At 40.2% G+C, this 25816-nt stretch overlaps 1 long non-coding RNA gene and 1 pseudogene across 5 annotated transcripts in view; one reads left to right on the forward strand and one right to left on the reverse strand.

The window, feature by feature from the left end:
- LOC147375705 (uncharacterized) overlaps positions 1 to 25816 on the reverse strand; it is a 94659-nt gene that overhangs the window by 15523 nt on the left and 53320 nt on the right. The window lies entirely within an intron of this gene.
- LOC147375706 (DDB1- and CUL4-associated factor 16-like) lies at positions 1790 to 2473 on the forward strand (annotated as a pseudogene).

A 25816-nucleotide genomic window follows, 5' to 3' on the forward strand; every position in this document is an offset into this window, starting at 1 on the left:
TATCTTTCCAACCCAGGGATGGAACCTGGGTCTCCTGCATTGCTGGCAGATTTTTTACTATCAGAGACATCAGCGAAGCCCCTCTTGTCTCCTAGAGCCATGTAAAATTTTCTACACAAATAGCAATTTCATGTGATTTAACCTAATACTTCAAGTCTTCATAGGGATGGGAAAACAACCTGATTTGTCTTCCTGCCATCATTCTGTTCTAACACTAATATTATAAAACTAATATGACACGCACTAGCTTCTTGCAGGTGCTAACATTGAAGACATTCCTCATAGAAGAACCAAGGCTATTTATAGACACTGCTCACAGCTTGTAGTTCTGCTTCATTAATTCAAAATAGAAGAAAAAGTAATTCTTATACCAGAAGTTTTTTGGATATCACCAGTGTTTTGGATTTAACCTAAGAGAACAGCGCTGTGACACTGACAACGGTGACTGCTTTCTCATGAGCTCAGGCTGGTGGACAGCTGGAAGGCCAGCCACCAACCCAATAACCTGATGCATAATAATCATAAACTCAAGGGCTGATTTTAGTGAAAGGTGTCAGCCAGTCCCTGAGGTAAAGAAACAGCAATGAACAACACTAAGAATGCAAAGAATGTCCACAGCTGACGAATCGTGCCCTCTATTGGTATATGACACACAGCCAGTGACCTAGAAAGCCACAGTGTTTCCAAAGACAAAGGACTTTGGTGCTTAGTAACACTTGGAATATTTTTTTAAAAAGTGGTTCTTTTTACACCAATACTCTACCATTCTATGCCATGAAAGGATACTGAGTGTTCAGATGGTCCCAATTTTCTTTTTTACACTAAACAAGATTCAGATGTTAGCAATGTTTCCATTTCCATTATAGAAGAAGCCTTAGGCAAGCTTTCTATTCTCATAAAATATGAGTATGTCCCAAGGAAATACAGATTTAAAGTATAATATAAACATACATTTTAATGGAGCTACACAGTGACTGCAAACATTTAGATGATTTGGAAGTTTGTATATTAATATGTATGTTGTTGAATGTAATTTTAATCTAAATATGTCAGTTGCATACTTAAGGCAATCTCAGTTTTATATATATAAAAAAATTAAGACTACGGAAAACAGAGCCAATGGCATTAGGCCTAGTAGGGTCTTGCGGCTAGGGATGAGGTAAGGATCATCCATGGGTTAAGGCTGCCTTTCCAGACAGTCCAACAACTAAGTCACTAGTTTCCAAGGGCATTTGCACCACCTATGGAAAATGTCAGATCTGTGCACACCAGACAGATCCTTCACAACCCATCCCACCACCCCACTGCACAAAAGTTGCTGCACCGGCAGACAAAGAAGGCTGTTTCCTTTCATTACCAAATAGATATACTATTTCTGTTAAAAAAAAAAAAAAAAAAGAGCACATAAAATGTCTCTTCATAATATCACGACCAGTTGAGACCATGGTAAGAAAATCAGCTTGCCTAGATGAGGCCCCTTCTCTTCTTGGGTAGCCAGGACTTGAAGGAGAGACTCTGACCTGTGCCACTGGTCAGTGACTAATTTTACACAGCTCAGTCCTGAGGAACTGAGCTGTCTTCTTCATAAGTAAAGAACATTATCTTGCAGAACGGCACAGTGGTGTGAGTCAGGGGCACTCTGTGTGTGAAACAGACTGAGAAATAGCCAAATGAACTTACTAAAAGGATTTCTCTTTTTTGCTTCTATTTGCCAGTGTTAGGGTTTTATTGGCTTAGATTGCCACCTTTTTCTAGTACCTTTTTTTCCCTATCCTGTTGGTCTCTTCTAATGGTTCCTAGAAATCCCTCTACTGACTCCTTATCAGAATCAAAAAGTGAGGAAGAAGAAAATGCTAATTACCTCAGTGAGAGTTCTGACAATGAGTGGGATTCCTTTGAAGAAGGGGACCCTATGGTACCCAACCTAACATCTCTTGATAGTCTTGCCTGGCAGGTTAAATACCATTTAAAAATATTCTACAACTTAGAAACCTTTATATCCTAAATTCCTGGTTACACCATGCTAAACTCTTGGATGCTAGCACACTAGTCCATGTACTTGGAGAGATAGGTCTAAGACTCTTTCATTGATTCCACTACGTACCCAAACTGAAACCAATCTCTGAATGGCCTCCTCTATCTTCTTGTGGAGTTCCACCTTTCAAAAGCCCCTTATGAATCCCTGCCAGCTTTCCACTCTAAATAGAGCACTGTGACTCACCACCAAGCAGCTACCCTGAACAAAAACTGAGCAGAGCCACTCCCATACCTGAATGCCTTAAGCACATTTCTAACTGGTGCCTTTTGGTTGTGGTATAGCTGGATAACTATAACAGTTAAGGAGATAGTCCATGTTAAGCCCATCAACACTGCTTACTCTTAAACTGACTTCCAAAATGCAGTTAACAAATTCCTAAGTGGATCGCTACAAAGGTCCACCATTCCTTCTCATATCTCTCAGGTTGCCAGTTGAGGAAAGAATACAGTTACAGTTGACTATGTCTTCTCAACCAAACTGTGCCCTGCCTTCAGAAGTCCAAGTACGATCAAGTACTGAACATATATGCCTAAGAGTCCTGTAACTCAACTACAGAAGATGCACCTGTAAGTATTCCCTTTGAGAAACCCTGTGGATAAAATGAGAAATTCAGTAGAGAATTACTCAAAGAGGCCTTATTACAAAACATAAGTATATTCTCCATGCTCAGTTCTCCCCACAATTTACTCTGCCTATATAATGGATTTAACTATAAACCTAATTATTAATGGGATGGAGAAAGGAGCCATTACATTGTGGAAAGTGTTAACTCCCAATAACACCTTTCTGGGTATAACTTTCTCTGATATTCATTTCCAGGAAGGTGGTTGAATTAACTTGAGTAATTAGGCAAAAAAAAAAAAAAAAAATGGTGAGAATATGGATTTGTCTCTTAGTTTTTATATTGCTAGGCCTACATCTCAGTTCACTTCAGTTCAGTCACTCAGTTGTGTCCGACTCTTTGCAACTCCATGTACTACACCATGCCAGGCCTCCCTGTCCATCACTAACTCCTGGAGTTTAACAAACTCATGTCCATTGAGTCAGAGATGCCATCCAACCATCTCATTCTCTGTTGTCCCCTTCTCCTCCCACCTTCAATCTTTCCCAGCATCAGGGTCTTTTCAAATGAGCCAATTCTTCACATTAGGTGGCCAAAGTATTGGAGTTTCAGCTTTAACATCAGTCCTTCCAATGAATATTCAGAACTGATTTATTTTAGGATGGAGTGGTTGGATCTCCTTGCAGTCCAAAGGACTCTCAAGAGTCTTCTCCAACATCACAGTTCAAAAGCATCAATTCTTCGGCGCTCAGCTTTCTTTATAGTCCAACTCTCACATCCATACATGACCACTGGAAAAACAACAGCTTTGACTAGACAGACCTTTGCTGGCAAAATAATGTCTCTGCTTTTGAATATGCTATCTAGGTTGGTCATAACTTTCTTTCCAAGGAGTAAGTGCCTTTTAATTTCATGGCTGCCGTCACCATCTGCAGTGATTTTGGAGCCCCCCAAAATAAACTCTGCCCCTGTTTCCACTGTTTCCTCATTTATTTGCCTTGAGGTGATGGGACCAAATGCCATGATCTTAGTTTTCTGAATGTTGAGCTTTAAGCTAACTTTTTCACTGTCCTCTTTCACCTTCATCAGGAGGGTCTTTAGTTTTTCTTTATTTTCTGTCACAAGGGTGGTATCATCTGCATATTTGAGGTTAAGGATATTTCTCCCGGCAATCTTGATTCCAGCTTGTGCTTCCTCCAGCCCAGCATTTCTCATGATGTACTCTGCATATAAGTTAAATAAGCAGGGTGACAATATACAGCCTTGACGTACTCCTTTTCTTATTTGGAACCAGTCTATTGTTCCATGTCCAGTTCTAACTGTTGCTTCTTGACCTGCAGACAGATTTCTCAGAAGGCAGGTCAGGTGGTCTGGTATTCCCATCTCTTTCAGAATTTTCCACAGTTTGTTGTGATCCACAGTCAAAGGCTTTGGCATAGTCAGTGAAGCAGAAATAGATGTTTTTCTGGAACTCTTACTTTTTCAATGATCCAACAGAGGTTGGCAATTTGATCTCTGGACCTCTGCCTTTTCTAAAATCAGCTTGAACATCTGGAAGTTCACGGTTCACATATTGTTGAAACCTGGCTTGGAGAATTTTGAGCATTATTTTACTAGCATGTGAGATGAGTGCAATTGTGTGGTAGTTTGAGCATTCTTTGGCATTGCCTTTCTTTGGGATTGGAGTGAAAACTGACCTTTTCCAGTCCTGTGACCACTGCTGAGTTTTCCAAATTTGCTGGCATATTGAGTGCAGCACTTTCACAGCATCATCTTTTAGGATTTGAAATAGCTCAATTGGAATTCCATCACCTCCATTAGCTTTATTCATAGTGATGCTTCCTAAGGCCCACATTGACTTCACATTCACTTGACTTCACACTCCAGGATGTCTGGTTCTAGGTGAGTGATCATACCATCATGATTATCTGGGTTGTGAAGATCCTTTTAGTATAATTCTTCTGTGTATTCTTGCCACCTCTTCTTAATATCTTCTGCTTCTGTTAGGTCTCTACCATTTCTGTCCTTTACTGTGCCCATCTTTGCATAAATCGTTCCCTTGGTATCTCTAATTTTCTTGAAGAGATTTCTAGTCTTTGCAATTCTATTGTTTTCTTCTATCTCTTTGCTTTGATCACTGAGGAAGGCTTTCTTATCTCTCCTTGCTATTCTTTGGAACTCTGCATTCAAATGGGTATATCTTTCCTATTCTCCTTTGCCTTTTGCTTTTCTTCTTTTCACAGCTATTTGTAAGGCCTCCTCAGACAGCCATTTTGCTTTTTTTGCATTTCCTTTTTTTGGGGATGGTCTTGATTCCTGTCTCCTATACAGTGTCATGAACCTCCATCCATAGTTCATCAGGCACTCTGTCTACCAGATCTAGTCCCTTAAAGCTATTTCCCACTTTCACTGTATAATTGTAAGGGATTTGATTTATGTCTTATCTGAATGGTCTAGTGATTTTCCCTACTTTCTTCAATTTAAGTCTGAATTTGGCAATAAGGAGTTCATGGTCTGAGCCACAGTCAGCTCCTGGGCTTATTTTTGATGACTGTATAGAGCTTCTCCATCTTTGGCTGCAAAGAATAGAATCAGTCTGATTTCGGTGTTGACCATCTGGTAATGTCCATGTGTAGAGTCTTCTCTTATGTTATTGGAGGAGGATGTTTGCTATGACCAGTGCGTTCTCTTGGCAAAACTCTGTTAGCCTTTGCCCTGCTTCATTCTGTACTCCAAGGCCAAATTTGCCTGTTACTCCAGGTGTTTCTTGCCTTCCTACTTCTGCATTCCAGTCCCCTATAATGAAAAGGACATCTTTTGGGGGTGTTAATTCTAGAAGGTCTTGGAGGTCTTCATAGAACCGTTGAACTTCAGCTTCTTCAGCATTACTGTTTGGGGCATAGACTTGGATTACTGTGATACTGAATGGTTTGCCTTGGAAACGTACAGAGATCATTCTGTCATTTTTGGGATCGCATCCAAGTACTGCATTTCAGATTCTTTTGTTTACTATGATGGCTACTCCATTTATTCTAAGGGATTCTTGCCCACAGTAGTAGATATAATGGTCATCTGAGTTAGTTCACCCATTCCAGTCCATTTTCGTTTGCTGATTCCTAAGATGTTGATGTTCATTCTTGCCATCTCCTGTTTGACCACTTTCAATTTGCCTTGATTCATGGACCTAACATTCCAGGTTCCTATGCAATATTGCTCTTTACAGCATCTGATTCTACTTCCATCACCAGTCCCATCCACAACTGGGTGTTGTTTTTGCTTTGGCTCCGTCTCTTCATTCTTTCTGGAGTTATTTCTCTACTCTCCTCCAGGAGCATATTGGGCACCTACTGACCTGGGGAGTTCATCTTTCAGTGTCATACCTTTTTGCCTTTTCATACTGTTCATGGGGTTCTCAAGGCAAGAATACTGAAGTGGTTTGCCATTCCCTTCTCCAGTGGACCACATTTTGTCAGAACTCTCCACCACGACCTGTCTGTCTTGGGTGGCCCTTACATGGCATGGCTCATAGTTTCATTGAGTTAGACAAGGCTGTGGTCCATGTGATTAGATTGGTTAGTTTTCTGTGATTGTGGTTTTCAGTCTGTCTGCTCTCTAGTGGAGAAGGATAAGAGGCTTATGGCAGCTTCCTGATGGGAGAGACTGACTAAGGGGTAACTGGGTCTTGTTCTGATGGGTGGGGCCATGATCAGTAAATTTAATCCAATTTCTGTTGATGGATGGAGCTGTGTTCCCACCCTGCTATTTACCTGGGGCCAAACTATGGTGGAGGTAATGAAGGTAATGGTGACCTCCTTCAAAAGATCCCATGCATGTACTGCTACTCTCAGTGCCCCCCACCCTGCAGCAGGCCACCACTGACCTACGCCTCCACTGGAGACTCCTGGACACTCACAGGTAAGTCTGGGTCAGTCTCTTGTGGGGTCACTGCTCCTTTCTCCTGGGTCCTGGTGCATACAAGGTTCTGTTTGTGCCCTCCAAGAGTCTTTTTCCCAGTCCTGTAAGGCCTGGTAGCTCTATGGTGGGGTTAATGGCGACCTCCTCTAAGAGTGCTTATGCCATACCCAAGTCTGCTGCACCCAGAGCCTCTGTCCCTGTGGCAGGCCACTGCTGACCCGTACCTTTACAGGAGACGCTCAAACACACTTCTGTCTCAGTCTCTGTGGGGTCCCTGGGTCCTGGTGCACACGAGGTTTGTTTGAGCCTCTGAGCGTCTCTGGCAGAAATGGGGTGTGATTTTAAACATGAATTCGCCCCTCCTATCATCTTGCTGGGGCTTCTCCTTTGCCCTCAGGTGTGGGGTATCTCCTCACAACCACTCCAGTGCCTACAGTCTTACTGGGGTTTCTTTTTGGCCTACACATGGTACCCTTTGAAAGTGAAAGTGAAAGTCATACAGTCTTGTCCACTCTGTCATCCCATGGACTGTAGCTTGCCTGGCTCCTCTGTCCATGAAATTCTGCATGCAAAGTACTAGAGTGGGTTGCTCTTTCCTTCTCCAGGGGATCTTCCCTACCCAGGGATCAAACCCAGGTCTCCTGAATTGCAGGCAGATTCTTTACCAACTGAGCCACTGGGAAAGCCCCTTTAGGAGTTCCTGTTTTGGGGGGAGGGAGTAGTGTAGTGTAGCCTAATTACTCTAGACCTGTTATGGGACATGCTGTTACAGTATAAACATTTTATAGGCTCCCACCAGGCCATCTCTAGCTAAACTGGCTTATAAGATCATACCTGGGGATTAAACAGACACCTGCTCTGTAAGGAATATATTTCCTGCATCTTGGCATCCAAACTTTAGTCAAGAGCAAATAAAACATATTCCAAAAGACCACTGGGAAAGAATTAAGAATGCATTTATGCTAGCAGATTAAAGCATTTCATCTGTACAATGTTTCCTGGAGCAGTACTTAATGCGCTTTCCACATTCACTGCAAACTTTTCAGGAACGCTTCTAACTTTAAAGAACTTTACTTCAGAAAATCTCAGCCTAATACAATATGAAGTTAGAGTTTTTTTTAACATCATTGTTTTTCTGCAACTTGCTTTGGATTTTCTTCTGGTTGAATAGAAGCATATGTACACTTGTAAATGAGTCTTGCTGTGTTTCTTTAGAGGAGTCAAAACCCAGGAGTTAACAACATATACATGAAATGCATGAGACCAGTAAGCCTTTTCACACACCTACAGTAAAGAGTGAAAACTGTGTGAGATCCTGCTTGACTGGGTATCCACGGGGAATCAGAAAATAGATTGCTAAAGATATCATATATCCTTCCTTATTTTTGCTTTGCTTTTTCTATTCTCCATGATCAGGTATATAAAGTGGCATAAAAAAATTGAAGTATTTCAAGGAATACTTCATTGAAGTAAAGGAATCAATAAATTCTATAAATGCATAGCAACTTTAAGGAGAAAGAAGAATGGTTACAAACTAATGAGTAATTTCTGCCAAGCCCTCTGTGTCTCATCATAAGGAAAAAGGAGGGCACTGGAGTCTGTAGAAAAAATATTTGTTAATGGAAAATTACTGAATGGAAACCATATAATGTCAGTGTAACTGAATGTATCAGTAACTGTTCCTATGTAGATGTTTTATAACATTGGTTTTTAAAAAGTTAAAAAAGTAAGATTATAAAAGTGTGATCTCTCAGTCATTGCCTCCTTCCCAAGCCCCTTACAGCCTGCCCTTCGTGGAAGGCTGCATCCCAGGGCCCCACCTCCCTGAGATACTGTTCCTGTGGTGCTGCCTTCACTGCCATCCCTTCTGCAGTGCTGCAGCCACTGGCCCAGGGTTGCTCTAGGCCAGGCTGCTTCTCACTGTAGCCCTGGCAGGCATTAACGAGCCCGCTCTCCCCACCTCTCCTCTGAGTGCTTCAGTGACGACCCTGCCTCTTCTGCTTCCTATCGCTGTCTCTCTAGAGCAGTAGGGAAACTCCAGAGGAGCTGTGCTCAGTATCTCTCACTTGCCCTTGTCCCCTGGGGTCAGCTCTGCTTCTCCTCCGGCCAGATTTTCCCTGTCCACAGCTGCTGGTCAGAAGATGGATTTCCCCCGGTGGTAGTTTTTGTTGAACAAGGATTCTTTAAATTGCCAAGTATTTGCTAATAACTTTCTATGTGTATAGAATTGTATTAATCATCAAAAATGAGTGAAAAGAACTGGACAAATGCACAAATTAATTATTTAAAACCAAATATTTTCTTTGATGAGAAAGCGAAGTCGCTCAGTCACGTCCGACTCTTTGCAACCCCATGGACTGCCAGGCTCCTCTGTCCATGGGATTCTCCAGTCAAGAATACTGGAGTGGGTTGCCATTTCCTTCTCCAGCAGATCTTCCCAACCCAGGGATCAAACTCAGGTCTCCCATATTGAAGGCAGATTCTTTACTGTCTGAGCCACCAGGGAAGACTTTTTAAAAGTCTTCCACTTTAGAAAAGTGTTGAAATCTACTAGATTCTACAGATGTTCTTTACTCTATCTGTAAAACTCACTTATCAGGTTGACAAATATATACGCAGCACATGCAGTGTGTCATGTTCTATCCCTAGTGCTGGGATACAAGATGGGCAAGATGCCTGCTCTCATGGAGCTTCCAATAAACAAGCAAGCTAACATCAGTGACTGGTAAGTACAAGATCAGACAGTGGGTAAAAGATCAGAGGAAAATAAAGCAGGCTAATGGGATAGAAACTGATGGGAGGAAAACTTTGAACAGGGAGGGGAAGGAAGGTCTCTGAGAAGATGACATCTGGGCTCAATGATGGGAAGATCTAGGGGGGAAAAAACCCAGGCAGGAGAAACAGCAAAGTTACGGGAATGTAATGATCCAGGAAGTGAATGACAGGAGATGAGGTCAGACAGACCCAGCCCAGTTCAGGTAGGGCTTACAAAATTATGGTAAGAAGTTTTTTTTTATTTTAAATACCGTAGGGAGAATTGGGAGATTTCAAAAGAGAATGACAGCCTGTGATAATATTTTTAAAAGATCATACCGACTGCTGTGTAGAGACTGGATTGTTGGCAAGCAAGAGTGTAAGACTCCAAGATTCATTAGGAGCTGTTGTAACCTAAACAAGAAATGATGGTTCTATAGCTGTATGAAATAAATGTGTGTTCTATTAGATGATGCCCTCTGCTGATAGCCCACTACACAGGTACTGGATCTATGTGTAACACAATGTATGACTGGGTCACTGACTTCAAAGATCTTTTTATAATTTAATGGAGGTAACAGATAAAATTAAAGAGGACCAAAAAAAAAAAAAAAAGGATATCTTGTTGAAGCAAAAAAAAAATTTCCAGAGGTTAATAGGTTCTCAACAATAGCTAGGGTAAAATCTTATGGGTCACTCTACCCTGAATCACCAGTGTTACAGAAAATCCAAAGAAACCCAACCACCCAAACCTTGAATCACAGTAACATGATGGAGAAAGTGACAAGCAAATGTAAACATAATTTTCAACATTTACTGAGAACTTAGACTGTATTAATGCTCCAATGAACCATTTAATTCCCCAGAACAACCCTACGATAGTGTTTACCTAGATTTAAAAATCCACGTCTGTGAACACAGTAACTTGTCTAATGCTTCACACAGCTAACAACTTCCAGCCTCAATTCTAATCAGTCTAATCCCAAATCCAAGCTTCCCAGGTGGCACCAGTGGTAAAGAACCCTCCTGCCAATGCAGGAGACATAAGAGACATGGGCTTAACCCCTGGGTTGAAGAGATTCCCTGGTAGAGGGCATGGCAACCCACTCCAGTGTTCTTGCCTGGAGAATCCCATGGACAGAGGAGCCTGGCGGGCTACAGTCCATGAGGTTGCAAAGAGCTGGACACAACTGAAGCAACTTAGCAGGCATAAGGATAAGACCAGTGTTTCCTAGTTGCCTGACTGTAGGAATTAGTTTGTAGGAGTTTCCTGATGGCCTCATGGTTAGGATTCTGGGCTTTCAATCCCTGGCCAGGGAACTGATATCCAGCAAGCTGCAGGATCCCTCCAAATGATTCTTACTATCTTATTCTTAATAACGCAATCATTGTAATTATATAGCCTACAGAGGAATAGACCATGCCTAGCAAAAAAAAAAAAAAAAAAAAACACATAGATTAATAATGGAGAAGACAATATAGAGGAACAATCAAGGTGTGTGGCATTTATCAGAGACTCCTTGGGAGAATTTAGTTTTAAGCTGAATTTTGAAAGGAATGAAGAAAGAAAGGTAGGAAGGAAGCATTGCAGAAAAGAAATGTATGAAAATGACAAGGAGAGAATTGGGTGTGTAGAGCACTTATAGGCATTGATGTCCCAAAAGGAGGAAGGTAGTCGACTTGATTGAGCACACACTCCACCATTCAGTTCTTATTTATATAGGTTCAAGTAGGTTTAGAGCATTTGTAGGTTATGAAGCAGCCTAAATCCTTGGCCTGATCTTGGCCAAGATTGTTCTAGAAAATCCATCTTTGAAACAATTCTCTATTAATCATTCTCTTGCATTAAAAGATCAGAAATAATCCTTTTGAGATAGTTTTTTTCTTTTTAAAACTAAACTTGTTTACCTGACTTCCTATAATAGACAAATGAGCCCAAAACACAACCTTGCTTGGAATATAATACTAGGAAATTTTCTTTTACTTATTCATAAACATTCTTAAGTATATTGCCAACTGGATGCCACAGAAGCCATGTCCTAAATTTTTCTGTAGCATTACTTTTAACAGGCTGCAACTCAATCAACAGATGTCTATCAAGTGTTTACTTTATACCAGACAGTGTGAGCAGCACGGGGGATACCACAATGAATAAACTATGGCTCTTAATCCTGAGGGTGCAGAATTAAGTGGAAGGAGACAGACAACCAAATATGTCATTCCATTATAAGTCCTGGATGAAGGTTTGTATAAACAGCCAGACACAGCAGAGAGGGAGTGCTAGCTCTGCCTACAAGAATTTGGAAAGGTGAATGGTCTTGCTTGTTAGGTTTTGAAAGACTCACAGGATTTCAATGGGAAAAGGATGGAGAAAGTCTTCTAGAACAAGAAGAGAGAAGAAAGAATGACACAGAAGTCAGTACGAAAGAGTGAGCACTGTAGCCCACAGTTTTTTTTTCAGCCTGCAGTGTTTTAAAGAAACTTACTTGTCAGTTTTTAAAATGAGAATTTGTATATAAACCTTTATTTTTAATTTACAGTCAAACACAAAGATTCAGCAACATTGGGCCTTCATTCAACTGATCCCGAGTAATACTGCCCCCTTGAGTGAAGGATCTTGGTCCCCAATCACCCAAATACACATCTCCTAAAAATAAGAATTTTCTTCTATTAATATATCACCACATTCATTATCACATCTAAAAAAAGTTAATATTAGTTTCTTAATATCATATGTCATATTTAATGTATAGAAAGTGGAAGTGTTAGTTGCTCAGTTGTGTCCAACTCTTTAAGGCCTTATGGACTATATAGCCCACCCAGCTCTTCTGTCCATGGAATTCTCCAGGCAAGAATACTGGAGTGGGTTGCCATTCCCTTCTCCAGGGGATCTTCCTCACCCAGGGATGGAACCTGGGTCTCCTGCATTGCAGGGCAGATTCTTTACCACCTGAGCCACCAACAGAGCTTTTAACATAAAGCTCATATTCAAATTTTCTTCAGTTGTTCTCAAAGTGGTTTTTTAGCTTTTTTTAATCAGGTCAAGAGTCAACCAAGTTTTGTATACTGTATTTGGTTGTCATATCTCTTTAGTCTCTTTTAATCTAGATCAATTCTTGCCTACTCTTTCTCCACGGATGACATTGACTTTTGAATGAATCTAAAAAAGTCATCTATAAAATATTTCACATTTGGGATTACTCTGTGTGTTTCCTTGGATTAACAATTTTATTGTTCTTTGATTCCCTGTAACTCCTATATATTTGAAGCTAAGTCTAAAGGCTTAATTAGATTCCGGTTGAACATCTTTGGCAAGAACAGTTCATAAACAACTCTGTGAATTTCATCTGCATCACATCAGTGGGAACATAATGTAAGATTATCCCGTATTATGAATGCTTTTGTATCAATCGTTGGTCAAAGTGGGGACTACCACCAGGTCTCTTCCCTTTGTTCTTCACAATTAATAAGTACTCTGTGTGGGGATGTTTTGTCATCGTGTGACTATCCCATTCCGCAATAATCTTTCATCACTGGTGATCCTTGCCTGAATCAATTACTTCATTGGGGGTTGCAAAATAGTGACTTTAAAATAGTTTCACTCCTATTTTTGTCATTTTTTTCTAAATATGAATTTTCCCTCATCAACTATTAATAGTATGATATACAACTCCCCATAAAAAGGAAAGGTAAATGTTTAGTTCTTTCCTTTTTATTACCAATTTCAGAATCAGGACTTATTAAGTAGTCATCTCTAATGATCCAAATGATTTTTCCCTCCTTTCCTTCACTTTTTTGAGTATCACTGTCAACTAATAGACTTTTATGTATTCAATGTTTAACAATCAATTATACTTCAAAATGTTCAAAATTTTTCCAGTGGAAACCCTTTCAAATGAATTCCTGGGTCCTTTTAACATGCCCCTATAAATCACTGAGCCCTTCTGTGGTTTCTGACACAAGATATCCTAAACTCACCTTGTGGTTTCCTGCTCAACACCTAGAATCAGCTATTTCTCCAAAGACGACTATTCTTTTAGTAGGTAATGATGAATTGAAACCAAAATCTGGATTCTGGATGTGCTTATTGGGAAGGGGATATCATAGCTTTTACGTTCTTTCAGTGGATGAAGCCAGAATTGCTGCTGCTAAGTCGCGTCAGTCGTGTCCGACTCCGCGTGACCCCATAGACGGTAGCCCACCAGGCTCCCGAGTCCCTGGGATTCTCCAGGCAAGAACACTGGAGTGGGTTGCCATTTCCCTCTCCAATGCATCAAAGTGAAAAGCAAAAGTGAAGTCACTCAGTCATGTCTGACTCCCAGCGACCCCATGGACTGCAGCGCACCAGGCTCCCCTGTCCATGGGATTTTCCAGGCAAGAGTACTGGAGTGGAGTGCCATTGCCTTCTCCTGAAGCCAGAAGAGATAGGTAGATATGTTTAATATATTAGTCCATATTGATATTTTTAAGTCATTAGTCCATATTGATATTTGTAATTCAAATTTAATATTGTAGATTAATATTACAAGTCTTTTTCTATTAGATAATTGTATTAAAGGGAGAATGAACAGAACTGAGTGATGAGATGGATATATGAGACAAGGAAAAGGTTAAGAATGACTTCCTATGTTTTTAGCTTGAAAACACGAACCTGGTTGAGAGGGACTGCTGTGGCCATGTTATAAAGATAGGAAGTAAGAAAAAGAAGAAAAATTCATAGTGTATTGGTAAGGGATGAGACCTCAATTTTATATGGCTCAGTGTTTTCTTTTATTAGCTATAAAATTATTTAAGAACTTACACCCACAGATGAGGCAGTGACAAAACAAGGATTTTACATAGATATAGAAATGTAAGCTATATTAAAAGTACCAGTCAAGATTCACTAACATTGGGTGTTCTTCAAACACTGTTAACATCTATGAAACTCCTGTACTCCAGTACATGGATGAAGCTTGACACCACAGTATGACTTATTAGGGCAAGAAAATTTAGCTCAAAGGAGGAAAGAAAATTAAAAATGGAGGTAAAGATTTTCTAAGAAGTAATAATAAAAAAAAACTAAAAACAACCCTGGATTTAAAACATGGTGTATTAATTTTTGAGGGCTGCCATAACAAAGGACCAAAGATTCATTGGCTTAAGCAACAGAAATTTATTTTCTCACAATCCTGGAGTCTAGAAGTCCAAGATCAAACAGGTTTGTTTTCTCTTGAGATCTCTCTTCTTGGTTTGCTGATGTTTACCTTCTCTCTGTGTCCTCACATAGCCATCTTTCCATCTGTTTCTGTGTCTTAATTTCTTTTATAAGGACACCAATCATATTGGGTTAGGACCCACCAACATGACCTCATTTTATCTTAATTACCTCTTTAAAGGACCCATCTCCAAATACAGTCATGTTTCTGACTGGACAAAGACAATTTGGTAGCATTATTGCTACATAATGGCTTGAGCAAATTTGAGATGATGATTAAATGATGAGCCATACATTCATCCAGATTTCTAAGGTCAAAGATGAATATACACAGAGAAAATTAGAGACAGAAGAATATATCCATCTGGTTTCCGCCAAGATTTTCTAGGCTTTGAACTTGAGTCATTATGCTTAGCTTGCTCTCTGCCGGGGGAGGAGGTGGTGGCATTTAATCATTGCTTTTTTCTTCCTTTTTCAGGACAAGTAGCTCTGTCCTGACTGACTCATTTGATACCGGCCTTAACTGTCACAAATGATATAGGAGTGGCAGATTTCAATTATCTTAGTATATAAAAAATTAAAGAAGAGGAAATGAAGTTTTTTTGTTTTTTTTTTTAAGAATGCTAGAAGATTGGCAGTTTTACAGATGGGGGAATAAAGGATAAGGGAGGGGCTGGTGAACGGATTTGCCTGGGGACTTGCTCAGCTAGTTAAGGACACAGCTGAGACTCCCTCTTTGACTCCTATCCCAGTGTTCTTTCTACTTCACCACAACTAAGTAACTCTGTGTTTAATTTTTTCCTGTTAAAAATGTTCTTGGAAGTATTGCTTACACGATTTTGAAATGCCAAAGAACATTCTGGTATAGTGGTTAAGGGTACAGACTGGTTAAACAAGCTTGTGTTTCAACCACAGCTTTATCATTTACTATTACACAGCCTGGATCAGACTGTCTAACTTCTTAAAGCCTCAATTTCCTCAACAGTAGAATGGGGTAACAGTAGCACCTACCTCACAAAGGCCCTGAAGACTTTAAGCTAAAGCATTAAAAAAAAAAAAAAAGAATAGTATCAGGTACAGGATAAATGGTCCCAACCCAGGGATCGAACCCAATCTTCTCCATTGCAGCAGATTCTTTACCATCTGAGCTATCAGGGAAGCCTATTCAATAAATAGGAGGTGCTATTATTCATTATAATACCTGAAAATTAATCAAAATTTCCAGCCTGTTTTCCTAGGTAAAATGAAGCAAAAATAAATTAAAAAGCAAACAAACGTCATTAGTTAGACATCTTTCCATTTCACAGCCATGAAGATGCTTATATACAATGTCCCAGGATTTAGCAGTTGAGCAAAAAAGAGAAAAATAAGGAGAACAATTGAATCAAAGATTTCATAACTCTAAATAAGAAAAACCACAGCATAGGGAGAAAGCCAAAATCTCCAAAGCAGTAAAGTTCTAGAGCAAAGAAAGAGTCTGGGGAAAAAAGAGGATGCTATCAGATCTACAAGCACAACGAAAGCATTAGTGCAAACTAGAAGTGAAGGAGACCACTTTCCAGACAAAAAGTAGAGTTAAGATGCCCAAGGAAAGTAAAAGTTGTTTCCAGCAAGAAAGACTCCTTGTCTTTCAGAGCCTGGGATTCCTTAATGTGAAGAGGTTGTTTTGATGTAGAATCATGTGAGGAACTGGCCGTTGAATCTTATGGGGCCTGCTTTGGTGACTCCAATAAAATGCCAGCTAGTCACAGAGCCTGTGCACTTGAGCTGGTTGCTCTGTTAATTTTCTTTAACCAGTGATTTCTTCCATAAGTTGAGTTCCAGGGGCCTGCTGGGAAGACTATCATTCAAAATTAATGAAATGCTATTAGTATTTTAAAGTACCTATTGTGCACATGGGAAAATCTAGCTTCAGTTGAAGTAATAGAGAATTTAGAATGGATGTGCAGCACAAGAGATCCTTACTGAAAAGGCTATTTATTTTTGTCAGTCACTATTGCCTCAAAGGCCAAAAAGCAAGACTCAGAAGTAAAAGCACAAAATGAATCTGTCCACAATGCATAGAGAAAAGTTAAAGCCAGAGGAAATCTCCTGGAACAGATGTCTGCAAGTCCTCCAGTTAAAATGAAGGAGAAAGGCACTTGCAGTTACATGATCATTTCGGTCCTTTGCTTCGCTGAAATTGTCACCAATGAGCCATATCCATCCATACTTTTTCTTAATTCTTTTCCTGCTGATTTCAGTTCTAGTCTAAGAGCTTCATTGGGAACATTTTGCAAGGCAGTTTGGCAGTATTTATAAAAAATACTTGATATGATTCTCCTCTGACCCAATTATTTCACTTCTAGGAAATTTTCCTGTAAAAATTCTAACTAAAGCATATTAAGATATAGACATAAGGAAAGCTCCTGTTCCATTGTCTGAAATACCATACACTGAAAGCAGTCTAAATGCCCATCAGCATGAGCTGGCCAATAAAGAGTGACTTAGCTGTACAGATATTCTGGAGTCAGATCACCTGAGTTTGAGTTCCCATTCCTCTACAACTTTCTTGTTGTGGTTTCTAATACTTGTTTTCTATTGCTGCCATGATAACAGATTACCACAATTTTAGAGGTACAGAACAACTCAAATTTATTATCTCATAGTTTGGTAGGTCTGGTATGGGTCTCTGGACCAAAACCAATGCCCTGGCAATTCTGGGGTCCTTCTTTCAGAGTCCAGGAAGGAATCTCTTTCCTTGCTCCTTCAGTTCTGCACGGTTATAAGACTGAGATCTCTATTCCCTTGCTGGATGTTAGTTGATGGATCCCTTAGCTCCTAGAGTCCCCTTGCTGATCCTGCATGTAGACCCAAAATATGTACATTAAAATGTTTAAGAAGGCTTAAACAGAAACCTGTATGCAAGTTGAATAATTCATAAAGACTGTCAAGAATCAAAGAAGCAACTGGAGTAGGGATTAAACTGATCAGAGAGATTATGTTTTGAGCCAGATTCTGAAGGAGGAAAGGAAATTCATGGATTTCTAAGAGGGAACAATTCAGAGAGCAAAATGAACTGTGTCATGGCACAAAGAGACCTTATCAACAGAGCACATCGGCCAGTAGTAGATGAGGGTGGTTGAAGCAGGATTTCCCTCTGAAATTCTGAAGAGCTTTGGAAACAGATTTAAGTACTTAGATGGATATAAGTACAGAAAAATGTCAATATATAATTAAATAGAAAATTTAGGCTACTGGAAGAATAGACCTGACATCACAGATTTATATTAACAATCACCTTCTTCTTTATATTTTTCTTGTCTCCAATTTTTACTTTAGATAAAGAATAAGGAAGGTATTTATGTACTGCTTTTCAAGAAAAAAGGGAAATGCTAATGGAGAACCATGAAGGCGCCTCAGTTGGTTCTCTGTTGGAAGTGGTGGAATTACTTGAAGTGAAGTGAAATTGTTCAGTTATGTCCGATTCTTTGAGATCCCATGGACTGTAGTCTACGAGGCTCCTCCGTCCATGGGATTTTCCAGGCAAGAGTACTGGAGTGGGTTGCCATTTCTCTAGGGTTAAATACCATTATTTAATAGATTAACACACACAAATATCCTCTCCCCCGAAATGGAACTCTATTTTGAAAATATCCCACCTAATGCCATCAAGGCTGCTCCAGAGGCTCAGCGGTGAAGAATCTGCCTGCAATGCAGGAGATGTGCAAAAGACGTGGGTTCCATCTCTGGGTCGGGAAAATCCCCTGAAGAAGGAAATGGCTACCATACCAGTATTCTTGCCTGGGAAATCCCATGGACAGAGGAGCCTGGTGGGCTACGGTTCATGGGGTCACAAAGAGTTGGACATGATAGAAGCAACTGACCACACACATGATGCCATCAAAATATTCTAATGTTGGGCTAAATTCATCTTTCTGCCTTCAAATTAATTTGTGTGAAAGGCTCAACCTAACCTGTACTCGGCTGATGTAGGTGGCCATGACCACACACTGTACATCTGAGTCAGTCCAGATCTAGTGGTTTGCAGAACAGGTCCTGCTGCCTCTGCTCCTCAGCCTGACAACACTGAGGCAGCTCCTGTGGCCTCCCCACCCAATGGCGGCCAAATAAACTAACTCTCTCTCTCTCTCTTTCTCTAGGCCAATCTTAACAGTTCCTCACCAAGCTTGAAGTCTTCCCCAGGGAGCCAGCCTCGCACTACTGTGTCTCTGAGAGTTGTGACAGGCCACGTGTCACTGATAATAAAGACCAATAGATTCCAAGGACCCACTATTTTCATTCCTCTGTCGACAGCAGCTTCCCCCATCACTCAGTCACCAGTTCTGCCACCTGGCAAACTCCTACTCCAGTATGTCTCAGCTCAGGCGCTTGCTCCCCTGCGAACCCATGTCTCTGACTTCCCCAGCCAGCTTAAGTTCTTCTCTTAAAGCCATGCTGCACCTTGTATAGACTCCCAAGACTTGTCTTGTTTGATGGCAGCTGTTTATACAACTGTCTCCTATTTCAGTGTAAGTTTCTTTTTTTTTTTTAATTTTATTTTTAAACTTTACAATATTGTATTAGTTTTGCCAAATATCGAAATGAATCCGCCACAGGTATACCCGCGTTCCCCGTCCTGAACCCTCCTCCCTCCTCCCTCCCCTACCCTCCCTCTGGGTCGTCCCAGTGCACCAGCCCCAAGCATCCAGTACTGTGCATCGAACCTGGATGGCGACTCGTTTCATACATGATATTAAACATGTTTCAATGCTATTCTCCCAAATCTCCCCACCCTCTCCCTCTCCCACAGAGTCCATAAGACTGATCTATACATCGGTGTCTCTTTTGCTGTCTCGTACACAGGGTTATTGTTACCATCTTTCTAAATTCCATATATATGCGTTAGTATATACTGTATTGGTGTTTTTCTTTCTGGCTTACTTCACTCGATGGGAATGCAAATCAGTGTAAGTTTCTTGAGGAGAAAGGCATGACAGAGACCATGCCCTGATTCTTTTTATACTGTCAGAAAATAGCAGCTTTCAGAACATTCTAGGCACACAGTGAACATTAATTGCATGTTGAATGGATAAATTAGTACTACCACTAATATGGGGTCTACAGAGTCCCCAGTTAATTAGATCAATGCCTTCTCCCCTCCCCTTTTCCTGCTATATGTGGCCGCAGGGAAAAATTGTCTCCCTGATTATGTCAAACAACATTGTCTCTTGAAGTCTCTGCATTTTGAGAGTAAAACGGTTGAAGGAAACGTTTTTCCTTTATGAAAGTAAAGACTTTGCTTATTGGCAAAGAGAAGATACTATATTCATTAGAAGAAAAAGTGGCCTAGCAATTCTTCCTATGTTCCTATAACTAATTAGAGATAAGTAATTTAAAAAATCAATATCTATAAAAATTGATCCACAAACCAATAAGGATGATGGGTTGAATCATAAAAATCCCATGCTATTTATATTTCCTACATACACACACTCAGTACATTTATTCTAAATAGAAAAGTATAAATATTGGGATAAAAACATTTAAACTACAGAAACACAAAACTGCAAATGCTAATCCTGCCTAAAGGGTAGAATTTAATCCTGTGCTAAACTATTGTATGTGGGATTGAGAGGCGTGGTTAAGCAAACATTTGAGAACAAGTAATTACCACTGAATCTCCATATCACATATTTGTCTCACACATAATTTATTCAACAAGCCCACAGACAGGAAAAATAAAATGCTGCTTGAAACGTTTTTTTCCAGCCACAAATTTTTCAGGCTTGCTTTCCTTTCCTCATCAAAGATTATTTAGTTGGATAGCAGCAGGATATTTTCTCTCTGATACATAGGGACAAAGAAATGATATCTCTAACCTGTTATTCATAACTGTGTCTTTCCAGCCAATCTCAGGCATCTGAGTGTGAATGTACAGCGGCCCTGTAGTTGGTTTATATAATGCTTTCAGAGTGGAATAAACTTGCGAGGAAACACTTTCATTTAGTCACCTATCTGTTCTTTCAGCAAATATTGACGAGGCACCTATGTGGCAAGAATTGACAGTGGGATCTCCAGAAACCAGGGAACAAGACAGGGTCCCCACCCTTGATGAGGTCATAGTCTATAAGTAGAGATGATCAAACCAAGAATTATAATGTAGAATGATAAGCCAGGATAGGAGGATACATGGGAAGTTGTAGGGATCTGACACCTGTCTGGGATGGTCAGGGAGGGCTTCCAGCAAGAGGTGTCAAATCTAAGTTACATCTTGATTGACCTGTAAGGCCTAGACAATTGGAGGAAGGTACGGAAGTGGAAAATTCAAAGCTAAGAGAAGAGCAGGGAGATATCAGAGTCTGAGAAGGAAAGTGGGAATAGGTGTGGCAGGGTAGTGCTTACTGATGGAGCAAAGCAGAGACAAAGATACAGTCTGAGTCTTGAAGTAAACGTTTTCTGTGCTCACAAGCCAACTAACAGCTTTTGTGGCCCTTCTCTCCCTCTCTACCTGGGGCACCTTCAACAAAAAGGAAAGTGGAGAGCTCAAGTATATTTGTGAGAGAGATAAAGCCTCTGGGCAACAGCATCTTGGCTGGACTGCTTCCGGCATTTGCTCTTGGTTTAGCATTTTGCACAAAGCAGGGCAATATAAACCAACAAACCAAAACTTGTCTGCAACTCCAGCTCAGTTCTAGCTTAATGCAGTATTTGGTAAAAGACTGACCTGGGGCAAAGGATTTCATATAATTGTGCCTCAGTGCCTTGTCTTTAGAATAGATGGCAGTGAGAATAAGAGAGTACATGTAAAGTGAGCAGAACAAAGCCCATCACAAAGCAAATGCCTAATAAGTATTAGCCATAATTATTTTACTCTGCATATTAGGTGTGTGGATAAAACTTGTTGGTCAATTATTTAAATAACCAGCAGGTCATTTTATATATTTTTAGTTGTTGTTTACCCCGTGAACACAAAGGCTGAACTTTGGTGGTGGATTTTTTGGTTTATATCAATTCATTGAACATTCATTAGCCCAGAACTTATTGAATGTCTACTGAATGTCAAGCCTGAGGATCCAAATTACCTGAGATGGGCTGACAATATATTAATACATACTTAGAAGTACCTGCAAAGTATAAGTAACTGCTGAAGATAAGATGATGCCCTCCAGCAGAATGTGATACATACTACCAAGAGGCAGGGACAATAAAAATCAGGGCTTGCTTTATACCAGGCTCTCAACTAATTACCTTACCTGGATTATCTCAAAGTGCTGTGGGAGCTGATAGGATGCAGACATGGTTCCCAGTGGGGAGATCAGGAAAGATTTCATAGAGGTAGAGATATTAGAACAGAATGTTAGAAGATGCTTCACTTCTGGAGCATTTTACTCTGTCCTGGCTTTACAGCAGAACATCCAATGGCTTTTCCTAAGCTGCCACATAATATAAAGGCTCTTTTAAAGAAAATAGCCAATAAAAAGGGATGGTTTCTACCTGAGTCAGAGTCCAGCTGTTGTTTAAAAATGAACAACTTCTCATTTCATTGTCAAGCCTAGAGTCATCTTGCTTGCATTGCAATCCAAATTCCATCTCCCTTTGAAAGTCCCTTCTTTCCCGCCCTTCACTGGGAATCATGTCTGCAGCACATGCTGGAATCCTGTTCCTAATTATTGGTTGTGTAATTTATTGATAAAGCAAAGCCAAATATGAGTAAGAAGGAAAGCCTAATTAGAAATAAAGCACTCAGTGTCCCAACAAGGAAAATTCCAGGGCTTCAAAAATAGAAAATCAGTGATGCATAGTTTGAGGGCTTTGTCACTAAAGAAATAATCCCAGTACTTAATATGCCAGAAAATGAATTAAACAGATGGGGGAAGTTATCAGTGGCAGGGAATGGGCACCTACAGAGAAATAGAACGATTCAGAAACAAATGACTCTGGCACACACTGAAGAAGATGCGCTGTGTCCTGAAATGAATGCTATAGAAAATCTGTGTGAAAAGGAATATAATATCAGCTATGAAGAGAGAACATAACAGATTATTGTATGGTACAGAGCTGCAGCCATTTTTTCACTGGGTTGATTAGTCCATTTAACTTAAATGGTTGATTTGTATGATTTCTTACTTTATGAAATTGATTACCTTAGTGAATCAACCAAAGCAGTAACTTGAGTAGAGTGTGGATGCAGCTTTATTCTGATAAACTGACCTTTAAATACAGCTGACCTTTGAACAATGGGTTTGTACTGTGAAGGTCCACTTATATGTGAATATTTTTTGCAATCATAAATACTATAGTACTGCACAATCTGCAGTTGGTTGAAACCAAGAATACAGAAGACTGTCAGATACAGACAGGTGACTATAAGTTTGTTGTTGTTCAGTCGCTAAGTTGTGTCTGACTCCTTGTGACCACATGGACTACAGCACACCAGTCTTCTCCTTCCTCCACTATCTCCCAAAGTTTACTCAAATTCATGCCCATTGAGTCAGTGACGCTATCCAACCATCTCATCCTCTGCCACCCCTTTCTCCTTTTGTGTTCAATCTTTCCCAGCATCAGCGTCTGGAAAACCCTGAGCCTGATGTGAAGAGGGTCATCTTTGCATCAGGTGGCCAAAGTATTTGAGCTTCATCTTTAGCATCAGTTCTTCCAGTGACTATTCAGGGTTGATTTCCTTTAAGAATGACTGGTTTGATCTCCTTGCAGTCCAGGGGATTCTCAAGAGTCTTCTCCAACATCAAAGTTTGAAAGCATCAATTCTTTGGTGTTCAGCCTTCTTTATGGTCCAACTCTCACATCTGTACATGACTACTGGAAAAACCATAGCTTTGACTAGACAGATCTTTGTTGGTAAAATGATGTCTCTGCTTTTTAATACACTGTCTAGGTTTGTGATAGCTTTCCTTCCAAGGAGTAAGTGTCTTTTAATTTCATGGCAGTAGCCATTGTCCTCAGTGATTTTGGAGCCCAAGGAGATAAAATCTATCACTGCTTCCACTCCCCATCTATTTGCCATGAAATGATGCCAAATGCCATGATAGTAGTTTTTTTAATGTTGAGTTTCAAGCCAGCTTTTTCACTCTCCTCTTTCACCCTCATCAAGTTAGTGTTTCTTCACTTTCTGCCATTAGACTGGTATCATCTTCATATCTGACTGTAAGTTATACGTGGATTTTTGAATGTGAGGAAGATCAATATCATTAACCCCCACGTTGTTCAAGAGTCAACTATATACAGAAAAACAGATTAAAAAACCTGTTTTTCATAATAGAGAAACAGTACACACACCTACACAGCCTAATATGAACATGTTTTGAATTAATTGATCATTTACACATATCAGTTCATAGGACCTTTACAGGATCCCCAAACTCACTTTAATTTCAGTGAGTTGGTAGATGATCCTTGCCAGATGACTTAGCCTGTTTTCCAATTATTGTATTGCACCACTAAAAGGATGTTGTACACACACACACACACACACGCACACACACACCCCGCACTGAGACTGATCAGGAGGCTTTTACATTTTCAAGAAACAGAGATCTGGAAAACATAGCTTCTGAGTGATGGCATAACAAGTTTCTATTTATACCTCATCTTCCATCCATTGATGTGAACTAGGGGTCTTTCTCTGCCAGAGAATAATTTTAGGGAATGAGTTTCCTGGTGAGCTCACAGCTTAACACTGCTTGTATCACCATCTTGAGTCAGCAGTGGCTAATGCTGTGCAAAATAAACTAATTTTAGTCATCTGTGGGATCCTTATAAACACTCCATAGTGACTCTTTTAAAAGTCAGTGTAAACTTGCTATCTCTGCTTCATTTCCTGCTCCTAATAATCCACTAGGGATATTTTTAGGTGATGACATCTTACAGGACTGGTTTAGGTGAGTTTCTCTATTTCAAAGTTGGCATTTAAAAATTCTGCCATACATTATGCTAAGTGAAATAAGTCAAAGACAAACACTGTATGATATAATTTATATGTGGAATCTAAAAAGTAACAAACCAACGAATATAACAAAAAAGTAGTAGACTCACAAATACTGAGAACAAACTAGTGGTGACCAGTGAGTAGAAAGAAGAGGGGAGGGGCAAGACAGGGGTACGAGAGTAAGAGGTACAAACTATTCAGTTCAGTTCAGTTCAGTTGCTCAGTTGTGTCCGACTCTTTGCAACCCCTGAATCGCAGCACGCCAGGCCTCCCTGTCCATCACCAACTCCCGGAGTTCACTCAGACTCACGTCCATCGAGTCAGTGATGCCATCCAGCCATCTCATCCTCTGTCGTCCCCTTCTCCTCCTGCCCCCAATCCCTCCCAGCATCACAGTCTTTTCCAATGAGTCAACTCTTCACATGAGGTGGCCAAAGTACTGGAGTTTCAGCTTTAGCATCATTCCTTCCAAAGAAATCCCAGGGCTGATCTCCTTCAGAATGGACTGGTTGGATCTCCTTGCAGTCCAAGGGACTCTCAAACTATTAGGTATAAAATAAACTAGAAGGATATATTGTACAACTCAGAGAATACATTCAATGTTTTATAATAACTATAAATGAAGTATAACCTTTAAAATTGTGAATCACTATATTGTATACCTGTAACTTCAATAATAATATACAGCAACTACACTTCAATTTAAGAAAAAAATAGAGGAAAATTCTGCCACAGATTCCAAAGTCAAAGCGCCTTTGGTTAAATGTCACCAGAAAAGTGACTAACAAGGCAACAAAATGTACATATCCTATAGATGCTACAGAAAAGGCACTGCCCACCTTACTCTCATCTCAACACTTTCTGTGAGCCCCAGCCCCCAGCTACAAGAGGAAGAGATCGGGAGAGAAAAATGCTCATCCCCTAAACTAAGAGCTTTACTTCCAGCTCTCATACTGTACATGTGGAGTGTGAAATGATCGCTTAGCTTCTTAATCACCTCGTTCTGTGATGAGCCCCTGGCACTGAGTCACATTTCACTGGCAGTCGGTCACAGGCCAAATATAGAGCAGCTCTAATTTGTTCAGTGTCTCATGGGTCACTGAGAAAGAATAGGGCTTGAGGACAGACTCCACTAGTCAGATCACACAGATCCAGATGTGTGATCATAGGCTATAACACCTAGCCAAGAACTCATATTTAAGATCTTGTACTAGGGTTTTGGAGAAAGATGCTGAATTTGACTGTGTTTATCAAGGAATATGAAAACCACGAGGGGCTGAGTTAGGAAGAAGAAGGTAAGGAGAATTCTAGGCAAAGTAAACTCTCGAGGTTGGCAGGGAAGAGCCCAGAAAGAACATGAAGGAACCAAGCTCTACATGAAAAAAGTTTCTTGGGTTTTGTGCTCTCCTTCTTGAAAATCTTCAG

This window comes from Bos grunniens, chromosome 3, assembly GCF_055505025.1.
Source record: "Bos grunniens cultivar Pamir isolate PY7600 chromosome 3, Bosgru_T2T1.0, whole genome shotgun sequence".
NCBI lineage: Eukaryota > Metazoa > Chordata > Mammalia > Artiodactyla > Bovidae > Bos > Bos grunniens.